Source organism: Gossypium arboreum, chromosome 2, assembly GCF_025698485.1.
Source record: "Gossypium arboreum isolate Shixiya-1 chromosome 2, ASM2569848v2, whole genome shotgun sequence".
Classification (NCBI taxonomy): domain Eukaryota; kingdom Viridiplantae; phylum Streptophyta; class Magnoliopsida; order Malvales; family Malvaceae; genus Gossypium; species Gossypium arboreum.
In genome coordinates this window covers 8648477-8670987 of record NC_069071.1, presented here as the reverse complement: position 1 = coordinate 8670987, position 22511 = coordinate 8648477, and the positions used below count along the sequence as shown (strand labels likewise).

General features: G+C 31.2%; 1 long non-coding RNA gene and 5 other non-coding genes across 6 annotated transcripts; 5 read left to right on the top strand and 1 right to left on the bottom strand.

Moving 5' to 3' along the window:
- Positions 1–4635: 4635 nt before the first annotated feature.
- On the top strand, positions 4636–4760 carry LOC128289598 (small nucleolar RNA SNORD14). Its single transcript, XR_008279243.1, has one exon. It is a non-coding gene; the product is annotated as a small nucleolar RNA SNORD14 (small nucleolar RNA).
- Positions 4761–5028: 268 nt separating this feature from the next.
- LOC128289587 (small nucleolar RNA SNORD14) lies at positions 5029–5153 on the top strand. Its single transcript, XR_008279232.1, has one exon. It is a non-coding gene; the product is annotated as a small nucleolar RNA SNORD14 (small nucleolar RNA).
- A 153-nt stretch (positions 5154–5306) lies between these two features.
- On the top strand, positions 5307–5430 carry LOC128289576 (small nucleolar RNA SNORD14). Its single transcript, XR_008279221.1, has one exon. It is a non-coding gene; the product is annotated as a small nucleolar RNA SNORD14 (small nucleolar RNA).
- A 162-nt stretch (positions 5431–5592) lies between these two features.
- LOC128289498 (small nucleolar RNA SNORD14) lies at positions 5593–5717 on the top strand. The gene has a single exon (XR_008279146.1). It is a non-coding gene; the product is annotated as a small nucleolar RNA SNORD14 (small nucleolar RNA).
- Positions 5718–5816: 99 nt separating this feature from the next.
- LOC128289610 (small nucleolar RNA SNORD14) lies at positions 5817–5941 on the top strand. Its single transcript, XR_008279254.1, has one exon. It is a non-coding gene; the product is annotated as a small nucleolar RNA SNORD14 (small nucleolar RNA).
- Positions 5942–8716: 2775 nt separating this feature from the next.
- Positions 8717–9296, bottom strand: LOC128283029 (uncharacterized). Its single transcript, XR_008273378.1, has 2 exons — positions 9139–9296; positions 8717–9010 (listed from the first exon to the last, which is right to left on the bottom strand). It is a non-coding gene; the product is annotated as an uncharacterized LOC128283029 (long non-coding RNA).
- Positions 9297–22511: the final 13215 nt, after the last annotated feature.

The window sequence follows — 22511 nt, the reverse complement described above, 5'->3', positions numbered from 1 at the left end:
ATTAAATTTACTTAATTAAACTCTAATTAACCACTCATTTTACTTGTAAATATTTTAATAAATATTTATGAATCCGTTTTTAGAAGCGGAGACCCGAAAATACACTTTTTCGATAACAGTAAAATTTGAGTGGTTACATTTGTTCATACAATTCATTTGATTAATAAGCTTCCTACTGATGTGTTACAAGGTCAAACTCTTTATAAGAAACTTTATAAAGCCTGGCCAGATTATTCTCGATTGAAACTTTTTGGCTATTCTTGTTTTCCATACCTTAGATCGTACAATCGGCATAAGCTGCAGCTCAGGTCCAAAAGGTGCACGTTTCTTGGTTACAACTCATAAAAAAGGATATAAATGTCTTGATGATAATGGTAAAATTTTTGTATCTCGTCACGTTGTATTCGATGAGAGTTGTTTCCCTTTCACTACCATTACCCAATCAGTTTCTCCTTTAAGCTCAGATTCAACTTAACAACATAAGAAATCTTATGTCCCTCTGGTGATTTTTTTCAAGCCTGGTTCTTATTCTCAAACTACTACTTTTGAAGAGTGTTCTGATGTTCCTAGTCTTTTGGTGATAGCTGAGGGATGTTCTGTTGTTTTTAGTCTTGTACTTTCAACTGGTTCAAGTTCTGGTGATGGTTCCACTAGGTCACACACTCAAGCTTAAGTTACACCGGTTCCAACACCCTTAGTCAGTCGTCCATCTCTACCCGGTCATTCCAATAATCACCCTACGTAGACTAGATAAAAAAATGGGATTTTCAAGCCAAAAATATTCTCAACAGAATTACATGACAAAGAGCTATTGACCATTGAAGAGGGTTTTGAGAGTGAAGCATGGACCCAAGCTGCTCAACAAGAGTTTGCTCATTACTCCAAAATCAAACCTGAGATTTAGTACTTCTGCCTACAAATCAAAAAGTAGTCGGATGTAAATGGGTTTTTAAGTTGAAAAGAAATGCAAATGGCTTTATTGCATGGTGCAAAGGCAAATTGGTGGTCAAAGGTTATTTGCAAGAGGCAGGAATTGATTTCTAGGAGAGTTTTAGTCCTGTAGTCAAACCAACGACTGCTAGAGTGGTTCTCGCTCTTGCTATTACTTTTGGTTGGCAAGTCAGGAAAGTAGACATTAATAATGCCTGTCTAAATGGTGATTTAACAGAGGAAATTTACATGCTTCAACCATCTGGTTTTGAGCAACATCAATGTGATCAACAGTTGGTGTGTAAGTTGAAAAAGGCCCTAGATGGTCTCAAATAAGTCCATAGAGCCTGATTTCACAAGTTAAAAAGAGTATTTGTTGGCTGCTAAGTTTGCTATGTTAAAGTCAGATGCTTCTCTTTTTGTTCAACATTCTGGTTCTACTCTTTTCTATGTGCTGGTTCACGTGGACGACATTATAGTCACTGGGAACAATAAAAAAGCTATGGATAAGTTTGTGCGGTCCTTGGATTCTCAATTTTCTCTCAAAGATTTAAGGAAGTTGAGCTATTTTTTGGGGATTGAAGTAACATACACTGCTCATGGTCTCTTTCTTAATTAGAGGAATTATATCATTGATTTGTTAAAAAAGAGTCTGATGGATAAGTCAAAAAATGCTCCTACCCCCATGGTTACCACCTATAATCTGTCAGCTCAGGTTGGTACTCCTTTTGAAGATGAGTTTACCTATAGGAGTATAGTTGGGGCATTGCAATACATAGTTATCACAAGACCTGACATTGCCTTTCTTGTTAATAAAGCCTATTAGTTCATGCATAAGCCCATTGATCAACATTTTAAGGCTGTCAAAAGAATTCTAAGGTACTTGCAGCATACTTTGGACCATGGTTTGGTTTTTACTGCATCTTCGAAAATGTCCCTAGTAAGGTTTTCAGATGCGAACTGGGGAACTGGTATTAATAATCGACAACAACAAGTTATTTCTCGTTCTACAGTTAAAGTTGAATATAGAAGTCTGGCCCATGCCACTGCAGAAATGGTTTGGTTGCAATCTTTGTTGGTTGAGTTACATGTGAAGGTTGGTAGCAAAGCAATGATGTGGTGTGACAGTTCGAGAGCAGTGGTTGTTGCAGAAAATCCAATTTTACACTCCAAATTCAAACATGTGGAGTTAGATCTATTCTTTGTCAGAGAGAAGGTAGCGGCAGGGACACTTCAAGTCGGTCATGTTCCAAGTCAGGATCAAGTAGCTGATATTCTCAGTTTCTCACCAAACCATTATCAACTGGGTTGTTCACAAAGTTTCGAAATCAACTTAGAGTTCTTAGAAGGTATGACGAATTGCAGGATGACAAAAGACAGGAGTTACCAAGTAGGGGGAATGTTATGGAATATGTAACAAAAGGCAGTTAAAAATGGTTAAGATAGATGAGTCTGTTAATGGTAGTTTTTGTAACTAACTAGTTAGTTGTTGTAACTATTTTCAACTTCCAAATACTTTCTGCTATAAATAGCAGACTCAAGGTATTGCTGAGCGTGTGTGTGTTTGATCAATAAAGCGAAAGCGAAAGTTCTTTTATAATCTATCTTCTTTCTATATTCCAACAATGATGCAGGTGAATATTGTCGTAATTCAACTCAAATTGTTTCTAGCGACAGTTGTAGATAAATAATTTCAGGTTAAATTGTTGTTTTTGAATGTTTGAATCTACCTACCATGAATGGGTAAATTAAGTGGGTGATGAAGCACTAAATCACCCAAACTTATGGTTTTCAAACCCGATTCTAAAATTTCAACTCTTGCATAGTATGATATTTCATAAGAATGAAAGAAAAGAAGAATAAGAGAAGAAAATGAACCCATCTTAGGAGTTGAATTATCAAACCAAAAAAGAAAAAATTATAACAACAAATGACATAAAAATAAGGAAAAACTAAAATCCAGAAACAAAAAATTAATTTTGGAAAAAGAAGAAAATAGGCAAAATTAACTTTGAAAAAATTGAAACCCAAGAAAATGGTCTCTCTTTCTATATGATATCATGATAATTCAGCATTAAATAATCAAGTAAACAAAACAAAAAAACAATTTAAAGAGATTGACACCAACAAACTGGCGGAGAGGCGAGAGAGAGGAGCTCAGATGGCCGCAATGGCGATAGCAAGGGATGAAAAAAGAAGCTATAGTGAGAAAGAAGAGAGTTTTTGGCCGTGAGAAAAAAAAAATTAACAAAAAATATAAAAATAACTTATTAATAATAAGAATTTTATTTTTATTTCATTAAAAATAACATTTTTAATATTAATATCAATATGAATTTGAACTTAAAAATATCAACACCTGACATATTTTAATTGGCTGAACTTGTCATCACAATTTCTTTTAACATTTATTTGAGTTTTGAATAAAAAATTGCAACGAAAATAAAGTTTAAGTATCAATGTGCGATAAAAAAGTGGTACCAATGTAAAAAAAAAAAAAATTTATATTTTAAAGGTTAATCAACAAATAAAGTGAAAATGGCAAAGTTATCTAAATTTTTTACTCCCTCGATCTTTCTAATTCTAATAACTGTGTTAATTCTTGATAAAAATTGATACATATCTCAATATCTCCTTCAATTTGTATTAATCTTTGACAAAACACATATCCCAAATAGAAAATGCCACGTTGCATTATTTGTAAAGCAATAATGTTTTAATTATTACTTAATTGAGTTGATCTCAGTTGACTTTAATATTAACTTAATTATGAGTATAAAATTTATTTTAAATAATATATTTAAAGGGTTAGTGTATATGTTGAGTCATAAATTGATTCATAATTAGACTTGCTCATAAGTTAAAGTAATTCACCCGACTCGGCTTGGATCATGCTTAGACAAAATTTTTTATAGTTTGAGTTAGCTTAACTCGGCAACGTACTTAATTTCAATAAAAAAATATTTTTAAATTTAATTTAATTATAAAAAAATATAAAATATCACATAAAAATATTTTTTATATTTTATTAATTTTTTAATAGTAAAATAAGTTTTTTGGATAGATTGGGCCGGATTGAAAACGAGTTTAAACTTGAATTTGTTTTTAGAACTGAACCTCAACCTAACCGATTGATAGTTCTACCCACAATCAATATACAACCTTAGGTGAGAAATATTTTTCATTTATTTTTATGTTTAATAATAAATATGAAGTATATTTTAAGGATCAATACAAATAATATAAATTTGCATTAAAAATTAAGAATAATTGTTTAATATAATATAAATTAATCATATCTATTATTAATTAAAATTAAAAATAAAGTTTTAAAAAAAAATAATGGTTTAGATTTTGGAGGATTTATTTTCCCGTTTGGGTAGACATAGATAAAAGAGAGACAAGAAACGTGAAACCTGTTCCGAGCAATCTCCTGCAACTTCGAGAAGCCCATAAAATAACGTTCTTAATTTAATAAAGCCCAAATTAGAGAAACTTGTAATAAGAGAAACCCTTTCCATCAAATAAAAACCCTAATTCATAGAAACGGCTACAAACCCTAACCGCAGTCCTCTTTATAAACCCTTCTACTCATTCTCTTCTAGCATCAGCCCCAAAACTATCGACCTCTCAGTATAGGTTTATTCCTTTTAATTTTTTTTTTATTTGGAAATGTTTTTAACTTAGTTTGCTTGGAATGAATTGTGTTGATGATGATAAATCAAAGGCTTGTTTCTCAGAAACATTCGCAGTGGCCGCCTGAGAGCTTTCGCCTTTCGCCGGGCTTGAGAGCTTCTGCTGTTTTGCTCCTTCCTTGGATGTCTGAGACTTTTTTTAACCCCTAGTAAAAATATATATTTCTTTTATGTTAATTAAATCTGATTTTTACTAGCTATCTACTTATTTTATGCTTCATTGTTTCAAAATTTCAATGATCGAGCAACTCTGTTTAGGCTCTGTTTGTTTGTTGCTTTTGCTGCCTTATTTTTAGATATGTTTATTTGCAAGATGATAATTGAATGCATAAATTTTGGTTCGTTGTGTGAAATCAGTTGCCATGTAGTGTTTTCCTTGCTACGTTACGAAGTCAAATATAAAAGTCGATGATGATAAGTTGTAAGGCTTGTTTCTCAAAACATTCGCAGTGGCCGTCTAAGAGCTTTCGCCTTTCGCCGGGCTTGAGAGCTTGTGCTGCTTCATTCCTTCCTTGGATGTCTGAGACCTTTTATGACTTCTATATGATTGTTGTTTTCATTATTTGTGCTTGAAAATTCAGTTATTTTTTCAGAAATTTGGTTCCATATTTTTTTTATCAGTTCAATTGATAAACGATATTCTTAAAATTCAGTCAAAGGAAAATATATTTCTTGTGTATGGGTTTATGATGATAATCCAAAGGCTTGTTTCTCAAAACATTCGCAGTGGCCGCCTAAGAGCTTTCGCTTTTCGCCGGGCTTGAGAGCTTGTGCTGCTTCATTCCTTCCTTGGATGTCTGAGACCTTCTATGACTTGTATATAATTGTTGGTTTTCATTATTTGTGCTTGAAAATCCAATTACTTCCACAGAAATCTGGTTGTATATTTTTTCCTTTTTTTTATCAGTTCAATTGATAAACGATATTCTTAAAATTGTGTCAAAGGATAATATATTTCATTTGTATGGGTTTATGATGATAAGTTGTAAGGCTTGTTTCTCAAAACATTCGCAGTGGCCGCCTAAGAGCTTTCGCCTTTCGCCGGGCTTGAGAGCTTGTGCTGCTTTTATCCTTCCTTGGATGTCTGAGACCTTTTATTATATTTTTATAATTGTTTCACATTTTTAATATAATTTGTGATTGAAATCCAGTTATATTCAGTGAAAAGGAGTTTTTAAATTGATGTATATGTGTTGATGACGACAAAATCAAAGGCTTGTCTCTCAAAAACATTCGCAGTGGCCGCCTAAGTGCTTTCGCCGTCGCCAGGCTTGAGAGCTTGTGCTGCTTTATTCCTTCCTTGGATGTCTGAAACTTTTAAAATTTACTTGTTGGGTGTCAAATGTAATTGGATGCCCGATTTATTTAATACCAAAACCAAAGAGAACCTGATTTGAGTGAAATACCTGTTTAATTCCCTTTGTTTACTTGGATATGATGAAGAGAGATGGGAATTCAGCTAAATCTACTCCATTAGATGGGATGGGAAGTGATTTATAGAATAAAAGTGTTTTTAATTCCTAAAATTAAGATTAATTATGTTGTTGCTGATCCGATGAATTTGCAGCGTAGCACAAAATGGGAGCCTCTTTTGCTTGGTCAGCTGGAATTTGATTCAAATGATAAAATTGTTTTTAATTTCGATTCATATAATTTATAGTGAGATGAGAGGAAAATATTGGATTTACGCATGCCCAATAACAGTGATATATTAAGTGTTTTTTAATTTGGATATTTCTCTTAATTTGTAATTTCTAATCAATCTCTTATTTCTATTGTTATGGTTACATATGTTATTTATTTTATTTGTAAGATTATTTTTCTAATTTTATCAAAATACAAGATCGATGGTGAAAGAAATTAAAAGTCAAAAATCAAATATTTTATCTTTTATTTTTTTAACCTTTAAATTTGTATTTTTTATGTGAATTTTACATCAAAGTGATTTAATAAAAAAATGCAAGTTTAAGAATTAGTTTAAATAAAATGCTAATGAATATTAACCTGCTAAAATTAACTAAATTTATCTTACTAGACATTTATTTAATAATAAAATATTTATAACAATATTAAAATTACTCATATATTATTAATTTTGAAATATTTACCCTATATTATTAAATAACACTATTAATGATACTGTATTATTTCCTCAATTTAGTTTTCTTAATCTAATAATATAATTTTTCATTAAAAAAAGCATATTATAATCTCAAAATAGATCATCTTAACCTAACATCCCTTGAAAGAAATACTAATATCCAAATTACAAAGAAAGTTTTGAAATATTAAACTATACATGTGATATTTCATTAATCATATATATAATCTCCTGTATTAAAATTATTAGGTCATGCAAGGTATATAAATTAATTTTTAAATTCAAATTTGGTTCGCTTAATTTAATTTTTATTCAAGTTTGATTCTATTTAATAAAAGTAAACCCAAATTTAATCCAACCTATTTGTATTTAATTTTCATTTTAACATTAAATTTTATTTAAAAATATAATGCACTAAAAGAAGGCTAAAATAAAAGTTATCAACATAATAAAAATATATTAAAAGTATTAATACTTAAAAATACTACCATAAATATAATAAATGTTTTATTTTATTAAAAAACCTAAATAAATATAATAAATATTTTATTGTATTAAATATAATTTTAATATTTTATATTTTGATTGGAATATTTAGTTGGATAAATTTTTTATTTTTTAATTTTGGGAGTGATTCAGTATAAATATATATAATTAATATAATATTTTTCTATAACATAATAAAATTGTCCTAAACCCTATCCATATAAAAATGGATATTAAATTTTATTTAAGCCCAATTATATAAAATTTTCAAATCTTGAACTCTATTTTCATTTTTCTGGTAACATACGGTTCTATCCTGTGTCAAATAGTTGTAAAAAAGTTACAACACCCCATAAACATTTAACAAACACCAGGGAAGGACAACTTATTATAATAGTTCATTTGGCAAATTATAAAACACAACATCCCTTCCTAAAACAGAGCCTTCAACAGTATTCATGAATCCAAGACATAAACATCTTTCTAACATCTTAAAAATTACGTGATCACTATACCTCATCAATCCTGATCATAAGACAAATTACAATGGCGCGATAAGAACTTCCAATCCCAAGTAAATCATCAAGCTAAAACTAAAACAGATGAATCTGCAATAATTCAAGTGATGAGCACATAAAAATTCTTTTTCTTCTCTTTTTCTTATGATCTTGTATGCGATTCTTTTTATTTCATCTGCTAAGCTTCATCGTCAAAACGTTTCCATTTAAAATTTATATCAATTGAGACCCTATGGAGACACATTGGTTGAGATAGACCATTTGAGATCCTTTTAGATGCTACCCCTTTTTCTCTTCGGTCTCGTACCTTCTCTCTTCATCGTTGTGCTCATCAACACTCTTTGTTCCCTACTACGATTGCACAATTCATGGTTATTCTCTAAACTCAATCCACCTTCTAAACACTGCACCAACCATAGCTGGTTCATTTTCTTAGTCTAATGAGTGAAATCCAACACTCTTTTATCGTGTTCCAAACTTCCTCATCACTTTTATCTAAGCCCAATCTCTCATCATTTTCCACTATTAAACCCTAGTGAATCAGCTGATGATATGTAATAAATACTTAAAAAATAAATTCAACTGACTTCATTTTTAATGTCATATTATCATTTGGTTTACTGACAGTACATATGAATCTTTCTTATTTGCTGCTTTCATTTTGTGTTTCATAAGAAAAAAGGAAAAGAGCTTTTAACTTATGTCACTGTTGCTGCTATTGCACCAATATATAGGCAGATTTATATTCAGTTTAATGATATTGAAACATAGGTATTCTTTTGTATCCATTACTGAAGACTAACATATACACAATCCAAGGCTTTCTCTATGCCTAGTACATATTGATAACCTGCATGACTTTTTATATACAAAAAAAAAAAAAAAAAAAAGAAAAAAAAGAAGCTAAACCCTAGAGATTGTGAATGCTTATATATAAGCATATAATATATAAATATATATGTATACCAATTCTTGATTCTCATATATGTGTAAATCATTTCTTTCATTACTTTATCCTTTCTACCATGTATAAATGTATACACTCAAACAAAAGCAGGTCCAAAGTGAAAAGAACGAAAGAACTGAACTAGCTAGCTAGTACTTGTTTTTACAAAATTTTGCCAATTAATTATGGATCGGTGGCTTTCTTGTTGCTGGAGTGTAGTCCATAGATACTAATTCATCAACACTAATATTAGGTTCTCCATGGTCTTTTGTTGATGTAAGCTCTTGATGATCATGGGGCTTTTGAGTTACCTTGGCCACCGGTAGATTTCGTGCTGAAAAAGCAACTTAACACCAGTATCGAGTTAAATCTCTTAACGACCCTTACTCACTATCCCTTATCAAAAAAAGAAAAAAAAAAGAAGAAGATAGATTGTTGATGAGTTGGAGATTGAAGATTTACCTGTAGCAGTTGTGGAGATGAAGAAGAAGAGGAAAAATGCAGCAAGAAGAAGATGCTTGCAAGGAACCCTAGCCATCTTAGAGTTTCTTTGTTTTTTTCTGCTTTGGTTTATTACAATATTTTGGGTGTGAACAAACATGGGTCAAGTTGCTTGATCTTATATAGAAAGGAAACAAGTACTGGTTATCTACATATTGCATACATGGATTGACAAGTGGTGCATTAATCGAAAATGACATCAAATTTTGTAGTAAGGCTAAGCGAGTAATGTGGCCTCTTAGAGTCAACATCAATGTCTCCTGCTGTCTGGCATGAAATACTAATATAAGGCTCAGAAAAGAAAGGCTCCACAGTTTAACAGCACTGAAGGTGTCATTTGGACTGTTATGTTTAAGTTTGCATCTTCATGATTGAAGGCAATGGGGATTTTATCATTTTACATTCACCCTTATTTACGAGTTAGCTTGAAACTGATCAGTAAAATTACTTACAAATAAAGTTTTAATTAAGTAATACTAAATATTAAGAGATTAAACATGAGACTAATGAAGGTTTTAAACATGAGACTGATGTTAAACTACTGCAAATAGTGTTGATATATATTTTCTAATTACTCTTACGAAGAAGAAGAAAGAAAGAGTAAATAGGCTTACGAGATCATGGTGTATACAAACTAAATTAAGTATTAGTTGTAATGATAAAGTTGAAGGTTTAAATATTATAGTGTTAGGTTATTTATTATTTATTGGTTATTTATTGATTTTATATAAAATTTATATAAAAGATAAAATAAAATCTTCACAATAATATAAATTGCATTTTAAAAATATAAGTTTTAGTTATTTTTCAACTAAAACTCAATAAATAAATGATAATTTTATTTGGAAATAACTAAAAAATTCTTTTACTAAATAACAAATATAACTTATATTCAAGACACTATTGTTGGAGTATTATTTTTTCCACATGTTTTACTCATGGGTTAGGTATAAACCTAATTTTAACCACTCAAATGACTTGTTTCGTGATAGAGAGAAGAGAATTTTAACTTATTTTGAAGAAGTTTTATTTTTCAAAAGAGTTTTTATTCATATTTCTAATTCCATGTTTAAACTTATATTAATTATTATTTTTTTATGTCTAACTATTTTAAAACATAAATATTAAATAAACTTTTCTTCATTCCTCATGTTATTACGTTAATAACTAATATAACAAACAAATTATAAAATATTAAATTTATCATTCTAATCAAAGCTTCAATTTATTTATTTATTATATTCATCGTTTTTTGAGAGTGCCATAATATAGTATCAATATAATGCTATTAACTGAATTGATTTTACAAATTATTTATTTCTTTAAAGAATTTATAAAAAATTTTACGATATTAAAGTTTGAAGCTTGCATCTTTAAGGTAAAAAAATAATCACTACTTCAAAATATATTGTACTTTCTATCTTAAAAATAAAAGGTTTTTTATTTTTATTTTTTCACTAATGTCACATTATTATATGAAACATTGGTTTAATTTTTCGTTGTTTTGTTGGTGTCGTCTTATCAATTTTGCTTACTCTACTTGCATCAGGAATAAGGACCAGGGAACAACTTCTAGCACTGACGGGTTTGTGTACCTAATTTTCTATGCACTTAAAGTACAACATTAATGGTTCTGTCACTTGTATTTTTCACTTTTCTATAGTATTAATATTCAGTATCCGTGTATCATATACCAATATAGATTTACCATTTAAATATATTAAAAGAATTATATTGGCATCAACTATACAAAAAATGATTATAAAAGGAATAAGTACTCTATTGAGGCAAGTATCTCACGGTGTCTCACGTAGTGTAGTGTCAATGGTAGCTGTTATTACGGTTAACACCGTGACAAGCTAATTTTACTTGTCTTTTTTGGAGTAGACAATTTTTGAAGTAAAATCTTTGGGCCGCGAATCATGTCATTGTGGAAATATGAAAGCCCATCTATGAAGAACGATCCATTCAAAGCAACATATCTTGAAGATCGGATCGAGTCAAATCAAGAAATCAAATCCCTTGAGTTATGGAAATTGGATTAGGATTGAATTGAAGACTTATCTCAAACATTCTTAATTTATCTTGGACTTTATTATTATATTGTATATGTTATTTTAGTGGTAGTTTGATAGAGGAATTGATTGTAATTAATCTAGCATGTTAGCAAGCCTCAAAATCTTATATATTTGAAGAGACTTGTATAGGTTTTGTATCAAGAGTTTGAGCACTTATTTATTCTAATTGAGCACTTAGAGGCGAGTGATCTAGTTCTTTAGGTATAAAGGTGAGGTTGCTATACTAGGGTGTGATAGGATTTAAATCATTTGTAGCATTGGGTTTAAAGATAGTGGATTTGGTCATGAAACTAAGCTTTACAGACATAAGGAAAATAACCTACATAAATAACTTGTTGTGTTCTTATTTTGTCTTTCTTGTCACTGTGCCACCTTTAATAGGCACTGCAACCATCATGGCTACTCAAAAATTCTATTTTCTTAGCAATTAACAACTGTAAATTTTAACAATTAGTATCAGAGCTTTCCATGTAACATCCTTAAACAACCTTTGGTTTTACTCATAACTACATCAACCAAACATATTATAAAACACTGAGCCTTTTAATCTGAAGATAGATAACGACCTAAGGACCTGTCTCCAGTTACTCAGTTAGGCCACTAGTTCTTTTGAAGCTCATTATGTAGCTAGCAAATTAATCATATGCTTCTCATGCTTTACTACCAAAGATATTCAAATAAATACATGTAACACCCTAAACTCGACCCTATTGTCATAGTCCTATAGAAAGTTTTCCTTCAACAACAAGCCTGAGAAGGAAAGAGTAACTGGGTAAGTTCGAAAGAACTTAGTGAGTTCTATGGAAATTTTAAGTAAAAATACTAATAACACAGTTCAATCTTGCAAAGGAATCACTTGTAACCATAAAATATGGCCACTAGCGTATACAGAACTCAGACAGACTCAATGCGCCAATGGCATGTCACATGGGCGAATTCTATAAGACAACATAATCATAACACAAACATTCCATTTTCATGCCAGTCATATACCCAAAATTCAGAGTTAGATTCATATTAGATGTTTTCGTTTCATTCATATACATTCTCTCCTTATAGCTCCCCATTTCATAATCATTCAGTAGCATGTTTAATTGTGTTATGCCAATCCGATTTGCAATATATATCTGCCCTACCAAAGGCTACACAACATGTTTCCTTCTACTCCATTTCCATTGGTCAGTTCATATCATATCATTCATTTCAAAAGCAGATGTAGTGGCTTAACATGAAAATGGCTCATACTTCTTATCCTAGACATACAAAACCCGGATTAATAACTCTAGACGGACAATCATTATACACACATATATATTGATCATCCTATAAAGAGTAAGAATATTTACCTTACAATATTATAAAGTAAAGATAATCACAACCCATGGAAGAAAGAAGGAACTCACCAGAAAAATAACAAAGTCTAAATAGCAGGTCCTTTACCTTTGTCACTCAGACCTTTAGTACCGTCTTGAGCTAAAAAATAAGGATATTTGAACATATCAGATTATTACTTCATCGAATCTAAACATGCATGCATGAAACATTAACACTTATTTTACCAAAACATGTTATACAGTAACCATATACCGAGACTTTGCCAGACAACTGTTACATTCATGGTATGTGAATAATGGAAAAGACTTTTTGGTTAAAAATCAGGAATGATAAGGATTCGTCTATTCGAAAAGATATATGCAAATTCAATTTAAGGTTTATTGCTATAAATATCACAAATTGGCTCGATTTTCAAAATTTTAATTTTCCAATGTGCAAGAAAATCATTTTTGAACTGGATTTTTCCAAAATCTATTTCTAATATAATTTCATGATAAGTTTTACATTTATTCAATTTGGTCCCTAATGTAACAAAGTTAACAAACATGTTAAATTAACTTTACAATCTAGCCCTTTTCATATTCTAAGCTTAAAATCTATCAATTTCAAGCCTAATTCTTCAAGAAATTGACAATGAAAACTTTCTAAAACTTTAATAGTTTCACAAATTGATACATAAGCTAGCTAAATCAAGCTGTATCACCCATAACTCGTTTCTGTCGTCGGAATAGGGTTGCAGAGTATTACTGTACATCTCAGAACTTTTCATATCAATTGACATCCAATTATCAAATAAATTTCATAAATAGATATATGATTCAGAATGAAATAGAACATACATTTACAGCCTTAAATCGAGCCTTCAAAGCCCTAAAAATAGGTTAGGAACATTCAGGGACCAAATTGGAACAAATAAGAATATTCAGGAAAAAATTAAAAATTTTCATTATAGTGGTCACACAGTTGTGTGGCTATCCCACACGCTAGTGTGTCTACCCTACATGCCTGTGTTCTCAACCGTGTAACTCAATGACTTGGGCGACACGCCTGTGTCTCAGTCCGTGTGCCAGCTCGTGTGAACCCTACACCAAACACACTCAGGACACACGCCTACATGGGTTGCCCGTGTGTGACACACAACCGTGTGACAACCCGTGTCCCAGGCCGTGTGTGTGTAAAAGTAATAAAATCCAAGCCTATTCTTCATGCAATTGGATAGGTATCTATACCAACTTATTTAACATATTCACAAGTCTATAAACACACTTTAAATCAACCAAAACATGCCATTTCCATTCATCTAAAACCAACCAAAGTATCATGTACCAAACACATTATAATGCTTATGCTACTCATTATCAAACAACTATCTATAATCCATAATATGCATCAACGCACACATTCCAAACACATCATTCCAACTTAATATGACACTTACTGTCTTGACCTCCTACTTAAGTTTACTTAAGGTTAATAATCATACCACAAAGGCTACCATTCATTCATCAAGTAAAAAACATCACACATAGCCATGAATTATAGAATAATAACCATTTGCCCTATTACATGCCCTATAAGCCAAATGTTTACAAAATCTACCAAAAGAGTCCTGGGGATAGTGTGATTCGGTAAGTTGATCCGATCTCCCGACCATAAAATGTAATCTACAAAATAAGGACAAAGCACGAGTAAGCTTATTTGAAGCTTAGTAAGTTCGCTAAATCAAACGATAAATTTTGCCAAATTTAACTTAGCAAATCAAAATATAAAATTAAATAACAAAGTTCCTATCAATCATGGCTCACAGCAGGTGAGTATTATAAAGTACATTAATTCAAATCATATTCCAAAGTCATCGTTTAGTAAGATCTCATTTCAAATAATTTCAGGGTATCACTCATTTGAGTTAATTTCAGAACTTTGATCCGCTCACGATGCTGCTCACACAAGCTACAAAGAATCCACAACACATGCAGGATCTCAAGCCATTGCTGCGGTCTGTATCATTAGTATATAGTATCTGCTAAATAATCACCGACTCAACTCCTAATAGATAACACCGACACAAATCCTGATAAACACACCATCACAAGGCCTGATAGATAACACCGGCTTGAGGGCTGTTATTTAGAAACATCACATGTTCACCATATTCATTTATTATTTATTCTCAAATCATTCAATAGTTAAGTTTAACATTGGATATAATTATAATAAACATGTAATATATATGGAATCATTGTAATATAAAAAAAATATTACGAACTTACCTAACTAAACTGCGGCACGATAAGGTACAATGATTATTCTATAACTTTTTTATGCCTCGAATTTCAACCCATACTTGATCTAGAATAATAATTTTATTCAATCAACTAATTCCAATAGTCAAATTAACTCATTTTATGCAATTAAGTCTTTATATTTTTACAAAATTACTCCCAATATTTTTACTTTTATGCAATTTAGTCCCTAACTCAAAACATGCAATTTAACCATTTTTATTCAAATTTTAGATTAGCCAAATATTAAAGTGCCTTTATACTGCCCATTTTTGCAATTATTTCATATCGAGTACAAGTAACTTTGTCATTTTAACATTTTAGTCCTTAAACATTAAAATCATAAAAAACTACCTTACAAAATTGTATTATTTAACAACCAAACTCAATAATTCATCATAAAATTACAAGAATATAAAAAACTCATCAATGGAATAATTCAAAACATTTAATAGTTTTACAAGTTAGTCACTGGATTAGCTAGGTTGAAGTAATACGAACTCAAAAACATAAAAATTTCTAAAAACAAGCGAGGTTTACTCACTCAATCGAAGAAATCAAGCTTGGGCGAAACTTCCATGCCTTAGCTATGGTGTTTCGATTCTGTCCCTATGAAGAAGAAAGGAAATGCTAATTTTATCTTTTAATTTCTTTAATTTAACTTGTAATATCCTGATTTTGGGCCTAGTCGGAATAGTGGTTTCGTGACCACAAAATCCGAGATAGAAATAATTATTTTATGATTATTTTGAGGTCTATGATATGATTGCATGATTGTGTGAAAATTTCGTGAAGAAATTTTATGCATAAAGTGCTTAAATTGAAATTAGGGACTAAATCGAATAATTTGCAAAACTTGCATTCTAGAAGTTTCTAGTATGAAATTGTTTCGAAATATTAATTAGGAGGTCTTAGATAGAAATTTTACCAATTTCTAAGTCTATGGACAAAAATTAGACATGGATAGAATTTTTGGAAAGTTTAGTAGTAAGGGCATTTTGGTCATTTAGGGGTAAAATGAATTAAAATACAAAATTAAAAGCCAATTTTGCTCATCTTCAACCCCATGGCCGAATGTAGCAAGGAGAAACCATGGCTAGGGTTTTTCAAGCTTCCAAGCTCGATTGTAAGTCCGTTCTAGCCTCGTTTTTAACGATTTTTACGTTTTTGGAGTCCCGGTAGCTCGATTAAGCTTATGCTAGCAATAATTCAACCTAGGGTTCATATTTGGAAAAATACCCATAGGTGAAATTTGTGTATTTTGGTGTTTTATGATAGAATATGAGGTTTTAAATTATGTTAAACAACTTGTACTACTCGGTTTTAAGCGAAAACGAGCAAAAGGGCTTAATCGGTAAAAATACCTAATAGTCATAAGTACATGTTAGAGTGAGAATTTGATGTTTCCATAGAAGGGAAAAATGATCAGCATGTCATAAAACATAAGAAAATAGGCTGAAGTTTAATTTACGAGCTTTGGGGCAAAAGTGTAAATATGTGAAAGTTTAGGGGCAAAATTATAATTTTGCCAAAATATGAGTTTGGGTCAATTTGAATAATGTGAGTCCTAATTAGACTATATTTTAAATGATAGAGCAAGGAAAACTAAAATTCGGGATAATTTGGGAAAAATACCAAGTTGTGGACGAAATGATAAAAGTAGCCATTTTCGCATACGAGGTAAGTTCATGTGTAAATAATGTAGTATAATTGTTATTTTTAAGTTATTGATGTTAATTATATAATATGATGATTTTTATCATGAAATATATGCTTTGTGGTTATTTTCGAATAAAATGCAAATTATGTGAATTATTTGTTAAATATAAAGTGCTACCGAGTATTGGTTTCGGTATTTTACGGAAGATGGCATGGAGATGTGTTCGAGGAAAATCCCGTTTGAACCTTAGGAATAGATTAGGATACAAGTGACATGTCACTAGGATATTTGGGCATCCGAACTCGTTGAGTTGAGTCCGAGTTCACTTATGGATGCGAATGTCCGAACTCGTTGAGTTGAGTCCGAGTTCGAGAGATGTAACTAGGCATCCGAGCTCGTTGAGTTGAGTCCGAGTTCACTTATGGATGCGAATGCCCGAGCTCGTTGAGTTGAGTCCGAGTTCACTTATGGGCGGGTTACATGGTAGCTTGGCTACATATGTAGCACTTATGTGCAAACTTTCCATGTATCCAATTATATTCGATGTGTTCAACGGGTAAAATTCTACTCAAATGGAGGAATACTCGAGATGAAAGGGACGTATTGGTAAGTGTTGTGAAATGAATACTTTGAACAGGTATGTACTTAACCCTCGGGTTGAAAACTTTATATAACAACAATATGGTAAGATGATAAATGAAAATGTGATATGAATGTCTCGGTGATGATTATGCAAATGATGTTTTATGTTTGCTTATATAGTTGTGTTACTTGCTATTTGCATGTGAGCTTACTAAGCATTTATGCTTACTTCCTCCTTTTCATTCCTTGTAGTGTTGACAAGCCAGCTCGGAAATCGGGAACGGTCGGAGGCATGCTCACACTATCCGTATACCATTTTGGCATAATGGCTTGCATATTTTGAGTGTGGCATGTATAGCATTATAATCATTTTGTATATATGGTCTTATGATATGGTTATTGAGTGGTATGGAAATGCTTGGTAATGATTAGCCATTGGAATGGCTAATCATAATCATATTTGGTGTTATGTATGCTAAATTGCTAGCTAATTCATGGAAACCATGAAATAGGTAAAATTTACCATAAAATAGATTCAGACAGCAGCAGTGATGCGAGTTTGAAAAATCATTAAAAATAGTAGAGATACAATTAGATGGTGAATAAAATATGGAATTGAAGAATTATGAGTCTCTTTTCATATGGATGGAACAAAACAGATATATGAGTTATATTTTATGAGATGTTTAAATTTTTGTGAAACAGGGCTAGAGTGATTTCTGGATCCCCTGTTCTGACTTTGGAAATTCACCATAAATTGTTCAAAGATAATTAGAAGTCATGATTTATATCTACAGATTCCTTATTGAGTCTAGTTTTATTAGAAACAAACGGCATAGTCATTAAAACTCTGTACAGGGAGATATCTGATTCGTAATACACAGAGGTCAGAGCAGTCGAACCCTGAAATAGGGGAGACTTTAACTAATAAACTGTACTAATTTGCTCGACCAAAAATTCTAAAAAAAATTAGTAAATAGATATATGAGTCTAGTTTCAGGGAAAATTTACGGAATTGGATTTAGAGTTTTGGAACTCGAGATATGAATTTTAAGCGACGTGATGCAGATTGCTAGCTTGACTGAAAATTTTAAAATAAATTGTTTGAAATGTTTAAGTAATGAATTAATTATGTTAACACCTCGTGTTCGACTCTGGCGACGGTCTCGGGTATGGGGTGTTACATTTGCCTTTTTAATTATTTACTAAATTAACCCTTAAATATAACTTATGAAATTACTAAATTATGTCCATATTTGTCCATCAAATGAGATTATGGTATAATTACCATCTAAGGAAGGTTTAATTGCACAATTAGTCCTACAATTATTTTTAATTATTGATTAATTAAACTTTATTTCAATTTAATCCTAAACTAATTGGGACTAAATGAACAAATAGTCTAAAAGTTAGTGGATTTAATCATGTCACCACAGTGGACTTTTTGACCATGGTCTAATCACCATTTTGGCCCCTTTAGTATTTTAAATCTATAGCTATTAACTTTGACCTCTTTTACAATTTAGTCATTTTACCTAAATTAAGCAATCAATCATCAAAATTAGCGGAACAAACTTCAATTCACCTATAATATGACTTTTTAATTATTTAATAAAAATATTTACGGCTTTAAATTACGAGAACGAGGTCCTAATACCTCATTTTTAATAACCACTTGACTTTTCAGCCGAACCTCTTATACTAAGTTTTAATTCAATTGGTTAAAGTTCCTCAAATCAAAATTTATTATAAAATTACTATTGTAACGCCCCGTACCCAAGACCTTCGCCGGAGTCGAATACGAGGTGTTAACGAGCTTAATTCATTACTTAGACAGTTCAAACAATTTATTTTTAAAATTTTTAGTCAAGCTGGCAATCTGCGTCACAGTCGCTTAAAAATTCATATATTGAGTTCCGAAACTCAAAATCCAATTCCGTAAATTTTTCCTAAAACTAGAATCATATATATATTTAATAAATTTTTTCTAGAATTTTTGGTTGATCCAATTAGTACAGTTTATTAGTTAAAGTCTCCCCTGTTTCAGGGTTCGACTACTCTGACCCCTGTGTATTACGAATCAGATATCTCCCTGTACAGAGTTTCAATTACTATTCCGTTTATTTCTTATAAAAATAGATTCAATAAGGATTTCATGAATGTAAGGTAAAATTCCTAATTGTTTTTTTAAAATTTATAGTGAATTTTTAAAGTCAGAACAGGGGATACAGAGATCACTCTGACCCTGTTCCACCAAAACTTAAATATCTCACAAAATATAACTCATATACCTGTTTTGTTCCATCCATATGAAAATAGACTCATCAAGATTCAATTTCATAACTTACTCATCATTTAATTACATTTCTACTATTTATAGTTATTTTTCAAATTTACATCACTGCTGCTGTCAGATTCTGTTTTATGGCAAATTTTACTTTACTATAGATTTTCATGGACTAAATACCATTTTAAACATACATAACATCAAATATGACTTAGATTGGCCATTCCAATGGCTAATCATTTAAAAACCCTTTTCTATCCAAACCATAGCCATATCATAAGATCATTTACACAAAGTGAGTATTTTGCCATACATGCCACATTCAAAATATACAAGCCATTTTACCAATTTAGGCCTTTGGATAGTGTGGACGAATCTTCGACCTATCCTGATTCTCAAGCCGGCTTGTCAACAACTACAATGAATGAAAAGGAGGGGGTAAGCATAAATGCTTAGTAAGTTCACATGCAAATAGCAAGTAACATAATCATGAAATTCCACATAAAACATCATTTGCATAAACAACACCAAGACAATTCATGTTTCATTTGCATTTAATATCTTTCTACGATTTCATCATACCAAGTTCTCAACCCAAGGATTTAAACACATACCTGTCAAATTTTCTCATTCACCCCACTTACCAATATGTCACCTTCGTTTTAGGCATTCTTCTCATTCACTTAAGATTCACCCGTTGAACACATTGGAATATAATTCGAATATGCGGATTTCATGAACATAAGTGCCATACCCGCAGCTAGACAAACTCAATAGCCTGCGGAACTTATGTAGCCAAGCTACCGTGTAACCCGCCCATAAGTGAACTCGGACCCAACTCAACGAGCTCGGGCGTTCGCATCCATAAGTGAACTCGGACTCAACTCAACGAGTTTGGATGCTTAGTTACAACTCACGAACTCGGACTCAACTCAACGAGTTCGGAACTCAAATATCCTAGTGACATGTCACTTGTATTCTAATCTATTCCTAAGGTTCAAACGGGCTTTTTCCTCTATCTCACATCTTTTCCGTCTTCCACGGAATATCGGAACCGATACTCGGTGGTAATTCATACTCATCAAGTAATTCACATAATTACATATTATTCAACAATAGCCACAAAACATAACATTTCATGATAATAATAAGCATCATATCATATAAATAAAATTAAATTGCTCAAAATGACAATTATGTTACTACATTTACACATGAACTTACCTCGATATAAAATTATTAGCAATCGAGCCTATTCTTCGTAAACTTTGTTTTTCCCTCGATCACGACTTGAATCTCGTTTCTCTTGATCTATAATGCCAAATTAATCTTATTTAATACATACATTCATCAAAACAGCATTTAATATGAAATTTGGAAAAATTACATTTTTCCCCTAAACTTTTACATAATTACACTTTTGCCCCTAGGCTCGGGAATTAAACTTCATCCCTTATTCTTATGTTTTATGACATACTGATCATTTTTCCCTTCTATGGCAACATCAAATTCACACTCTAACATGTACTTATGACTATTAGGTATTTTTACTGATTAAGCTCTTTTACTCGTTTTCGCTTAAAACCGAGTAGCACAAGTTGTCTAACATAATTTAAAACCTGATATTCTATCATAAAACACCAAAATACACAAATTTCACCTATGGGTATTTTTCCAAATATGAACCCTAGGTTGAATTATTGCTAGCATAAGTTAATTCGAGCTACCAGGATTTCAAAAACATAAAAATCATTAAAAACGGGGCATGAAATCACTTACTATGAAGCTTAAAAGTTGAAGAAACCCTAGCTATAGGGAGAGGTAAAATTCGACAGCAACAATATGGAGAAGATGATCATTTTGTGTTATTTTTTCCATTTTATTTCATTTAATATACAAATGACCAAAATGCCCTTACTACTAAACTTTCCAAAAATTCCATCCATGTCCAATTTTTTTGTCCATAGACTTAGAAATTGGTCAAATTGCTATTTAAGACCTCCTCATTAATATTCCAAAACAATTTCATACTAAAAACTCCTAGAATGCAAATTTTACAAATTATTCGATTTAGTCCCTAATTTCAATTTAAGCACTTTAGGCATAGGATTTCATCACGAAATTTTCACACAATCATGAAATCATATCATAAACATCAAAATAATTATAAAATAATTATTTCTATCCAGATTTATGGTCACGAAACCACTATTCCGATTAGCCATAATTCGGGATATTACAACTATTGACTCATATAATTAAATACTAACTACAGCAACTTACTCGTATGATTGTGGTCTGAAACCACTGTTTTCATCACCACTAAAAAACAGGCTGTTACACAAGCTCTTATGACCTCAAATCTATAAAAATTACAAGGAAATAACTTGGATTTACATACCAATTAATGGTCGAATGCCATGAAAATTTTCTTAGGTTTTCTTCTTCTTTTGGATGACAATGGTGGAATGAGGAAGATGATAACATCTTTCCTCCACTAACTTTATATACGTGTTAATTAGGGACTAATTAATCTAACTTAAATTGGTTTAATCATGGTTTACTTACATTAATTTAATTATTAATTTAACTTAATGGAATGACACTATCAGCCACTAACTCCAACTTTAAAATGATTTAATTACCATTTTAGACCTTTGGCTAATTGGTATTTAGATTCCCCAAGTCTTTTGTTAATTGGAACTCTATAGCGATTGAACTTTTACAATTAATTCAACAAAATTACTTGACCAATCTATAATATATTTCTATATTAACTCCATACATATTCAAATTTTGTAATAGCCCGGTTTTAGCTAAATCAGAATAGTGGTTTCAGAACCACAAATCTGAGGTCAGAAAATTATTTTAATATTATTTTTGGTGTTTACAGCATGTGAATATATACGTGTGAACCCGAGGATGCGATGAGAAAGAAATATCCAAACCTATTCTCTGGTAAGATTTTCGGGACAAAAATCCCTAAAGAGGGAGAGTTGTAACAACCCGGTTTTACCTAAATCGCAACAATGGTTTCAAAACCACAAATTTGAGGTCAAAAAATTATTTTAATATTATTTTTGGTGTTTAAAGCATGTGAACATATACGT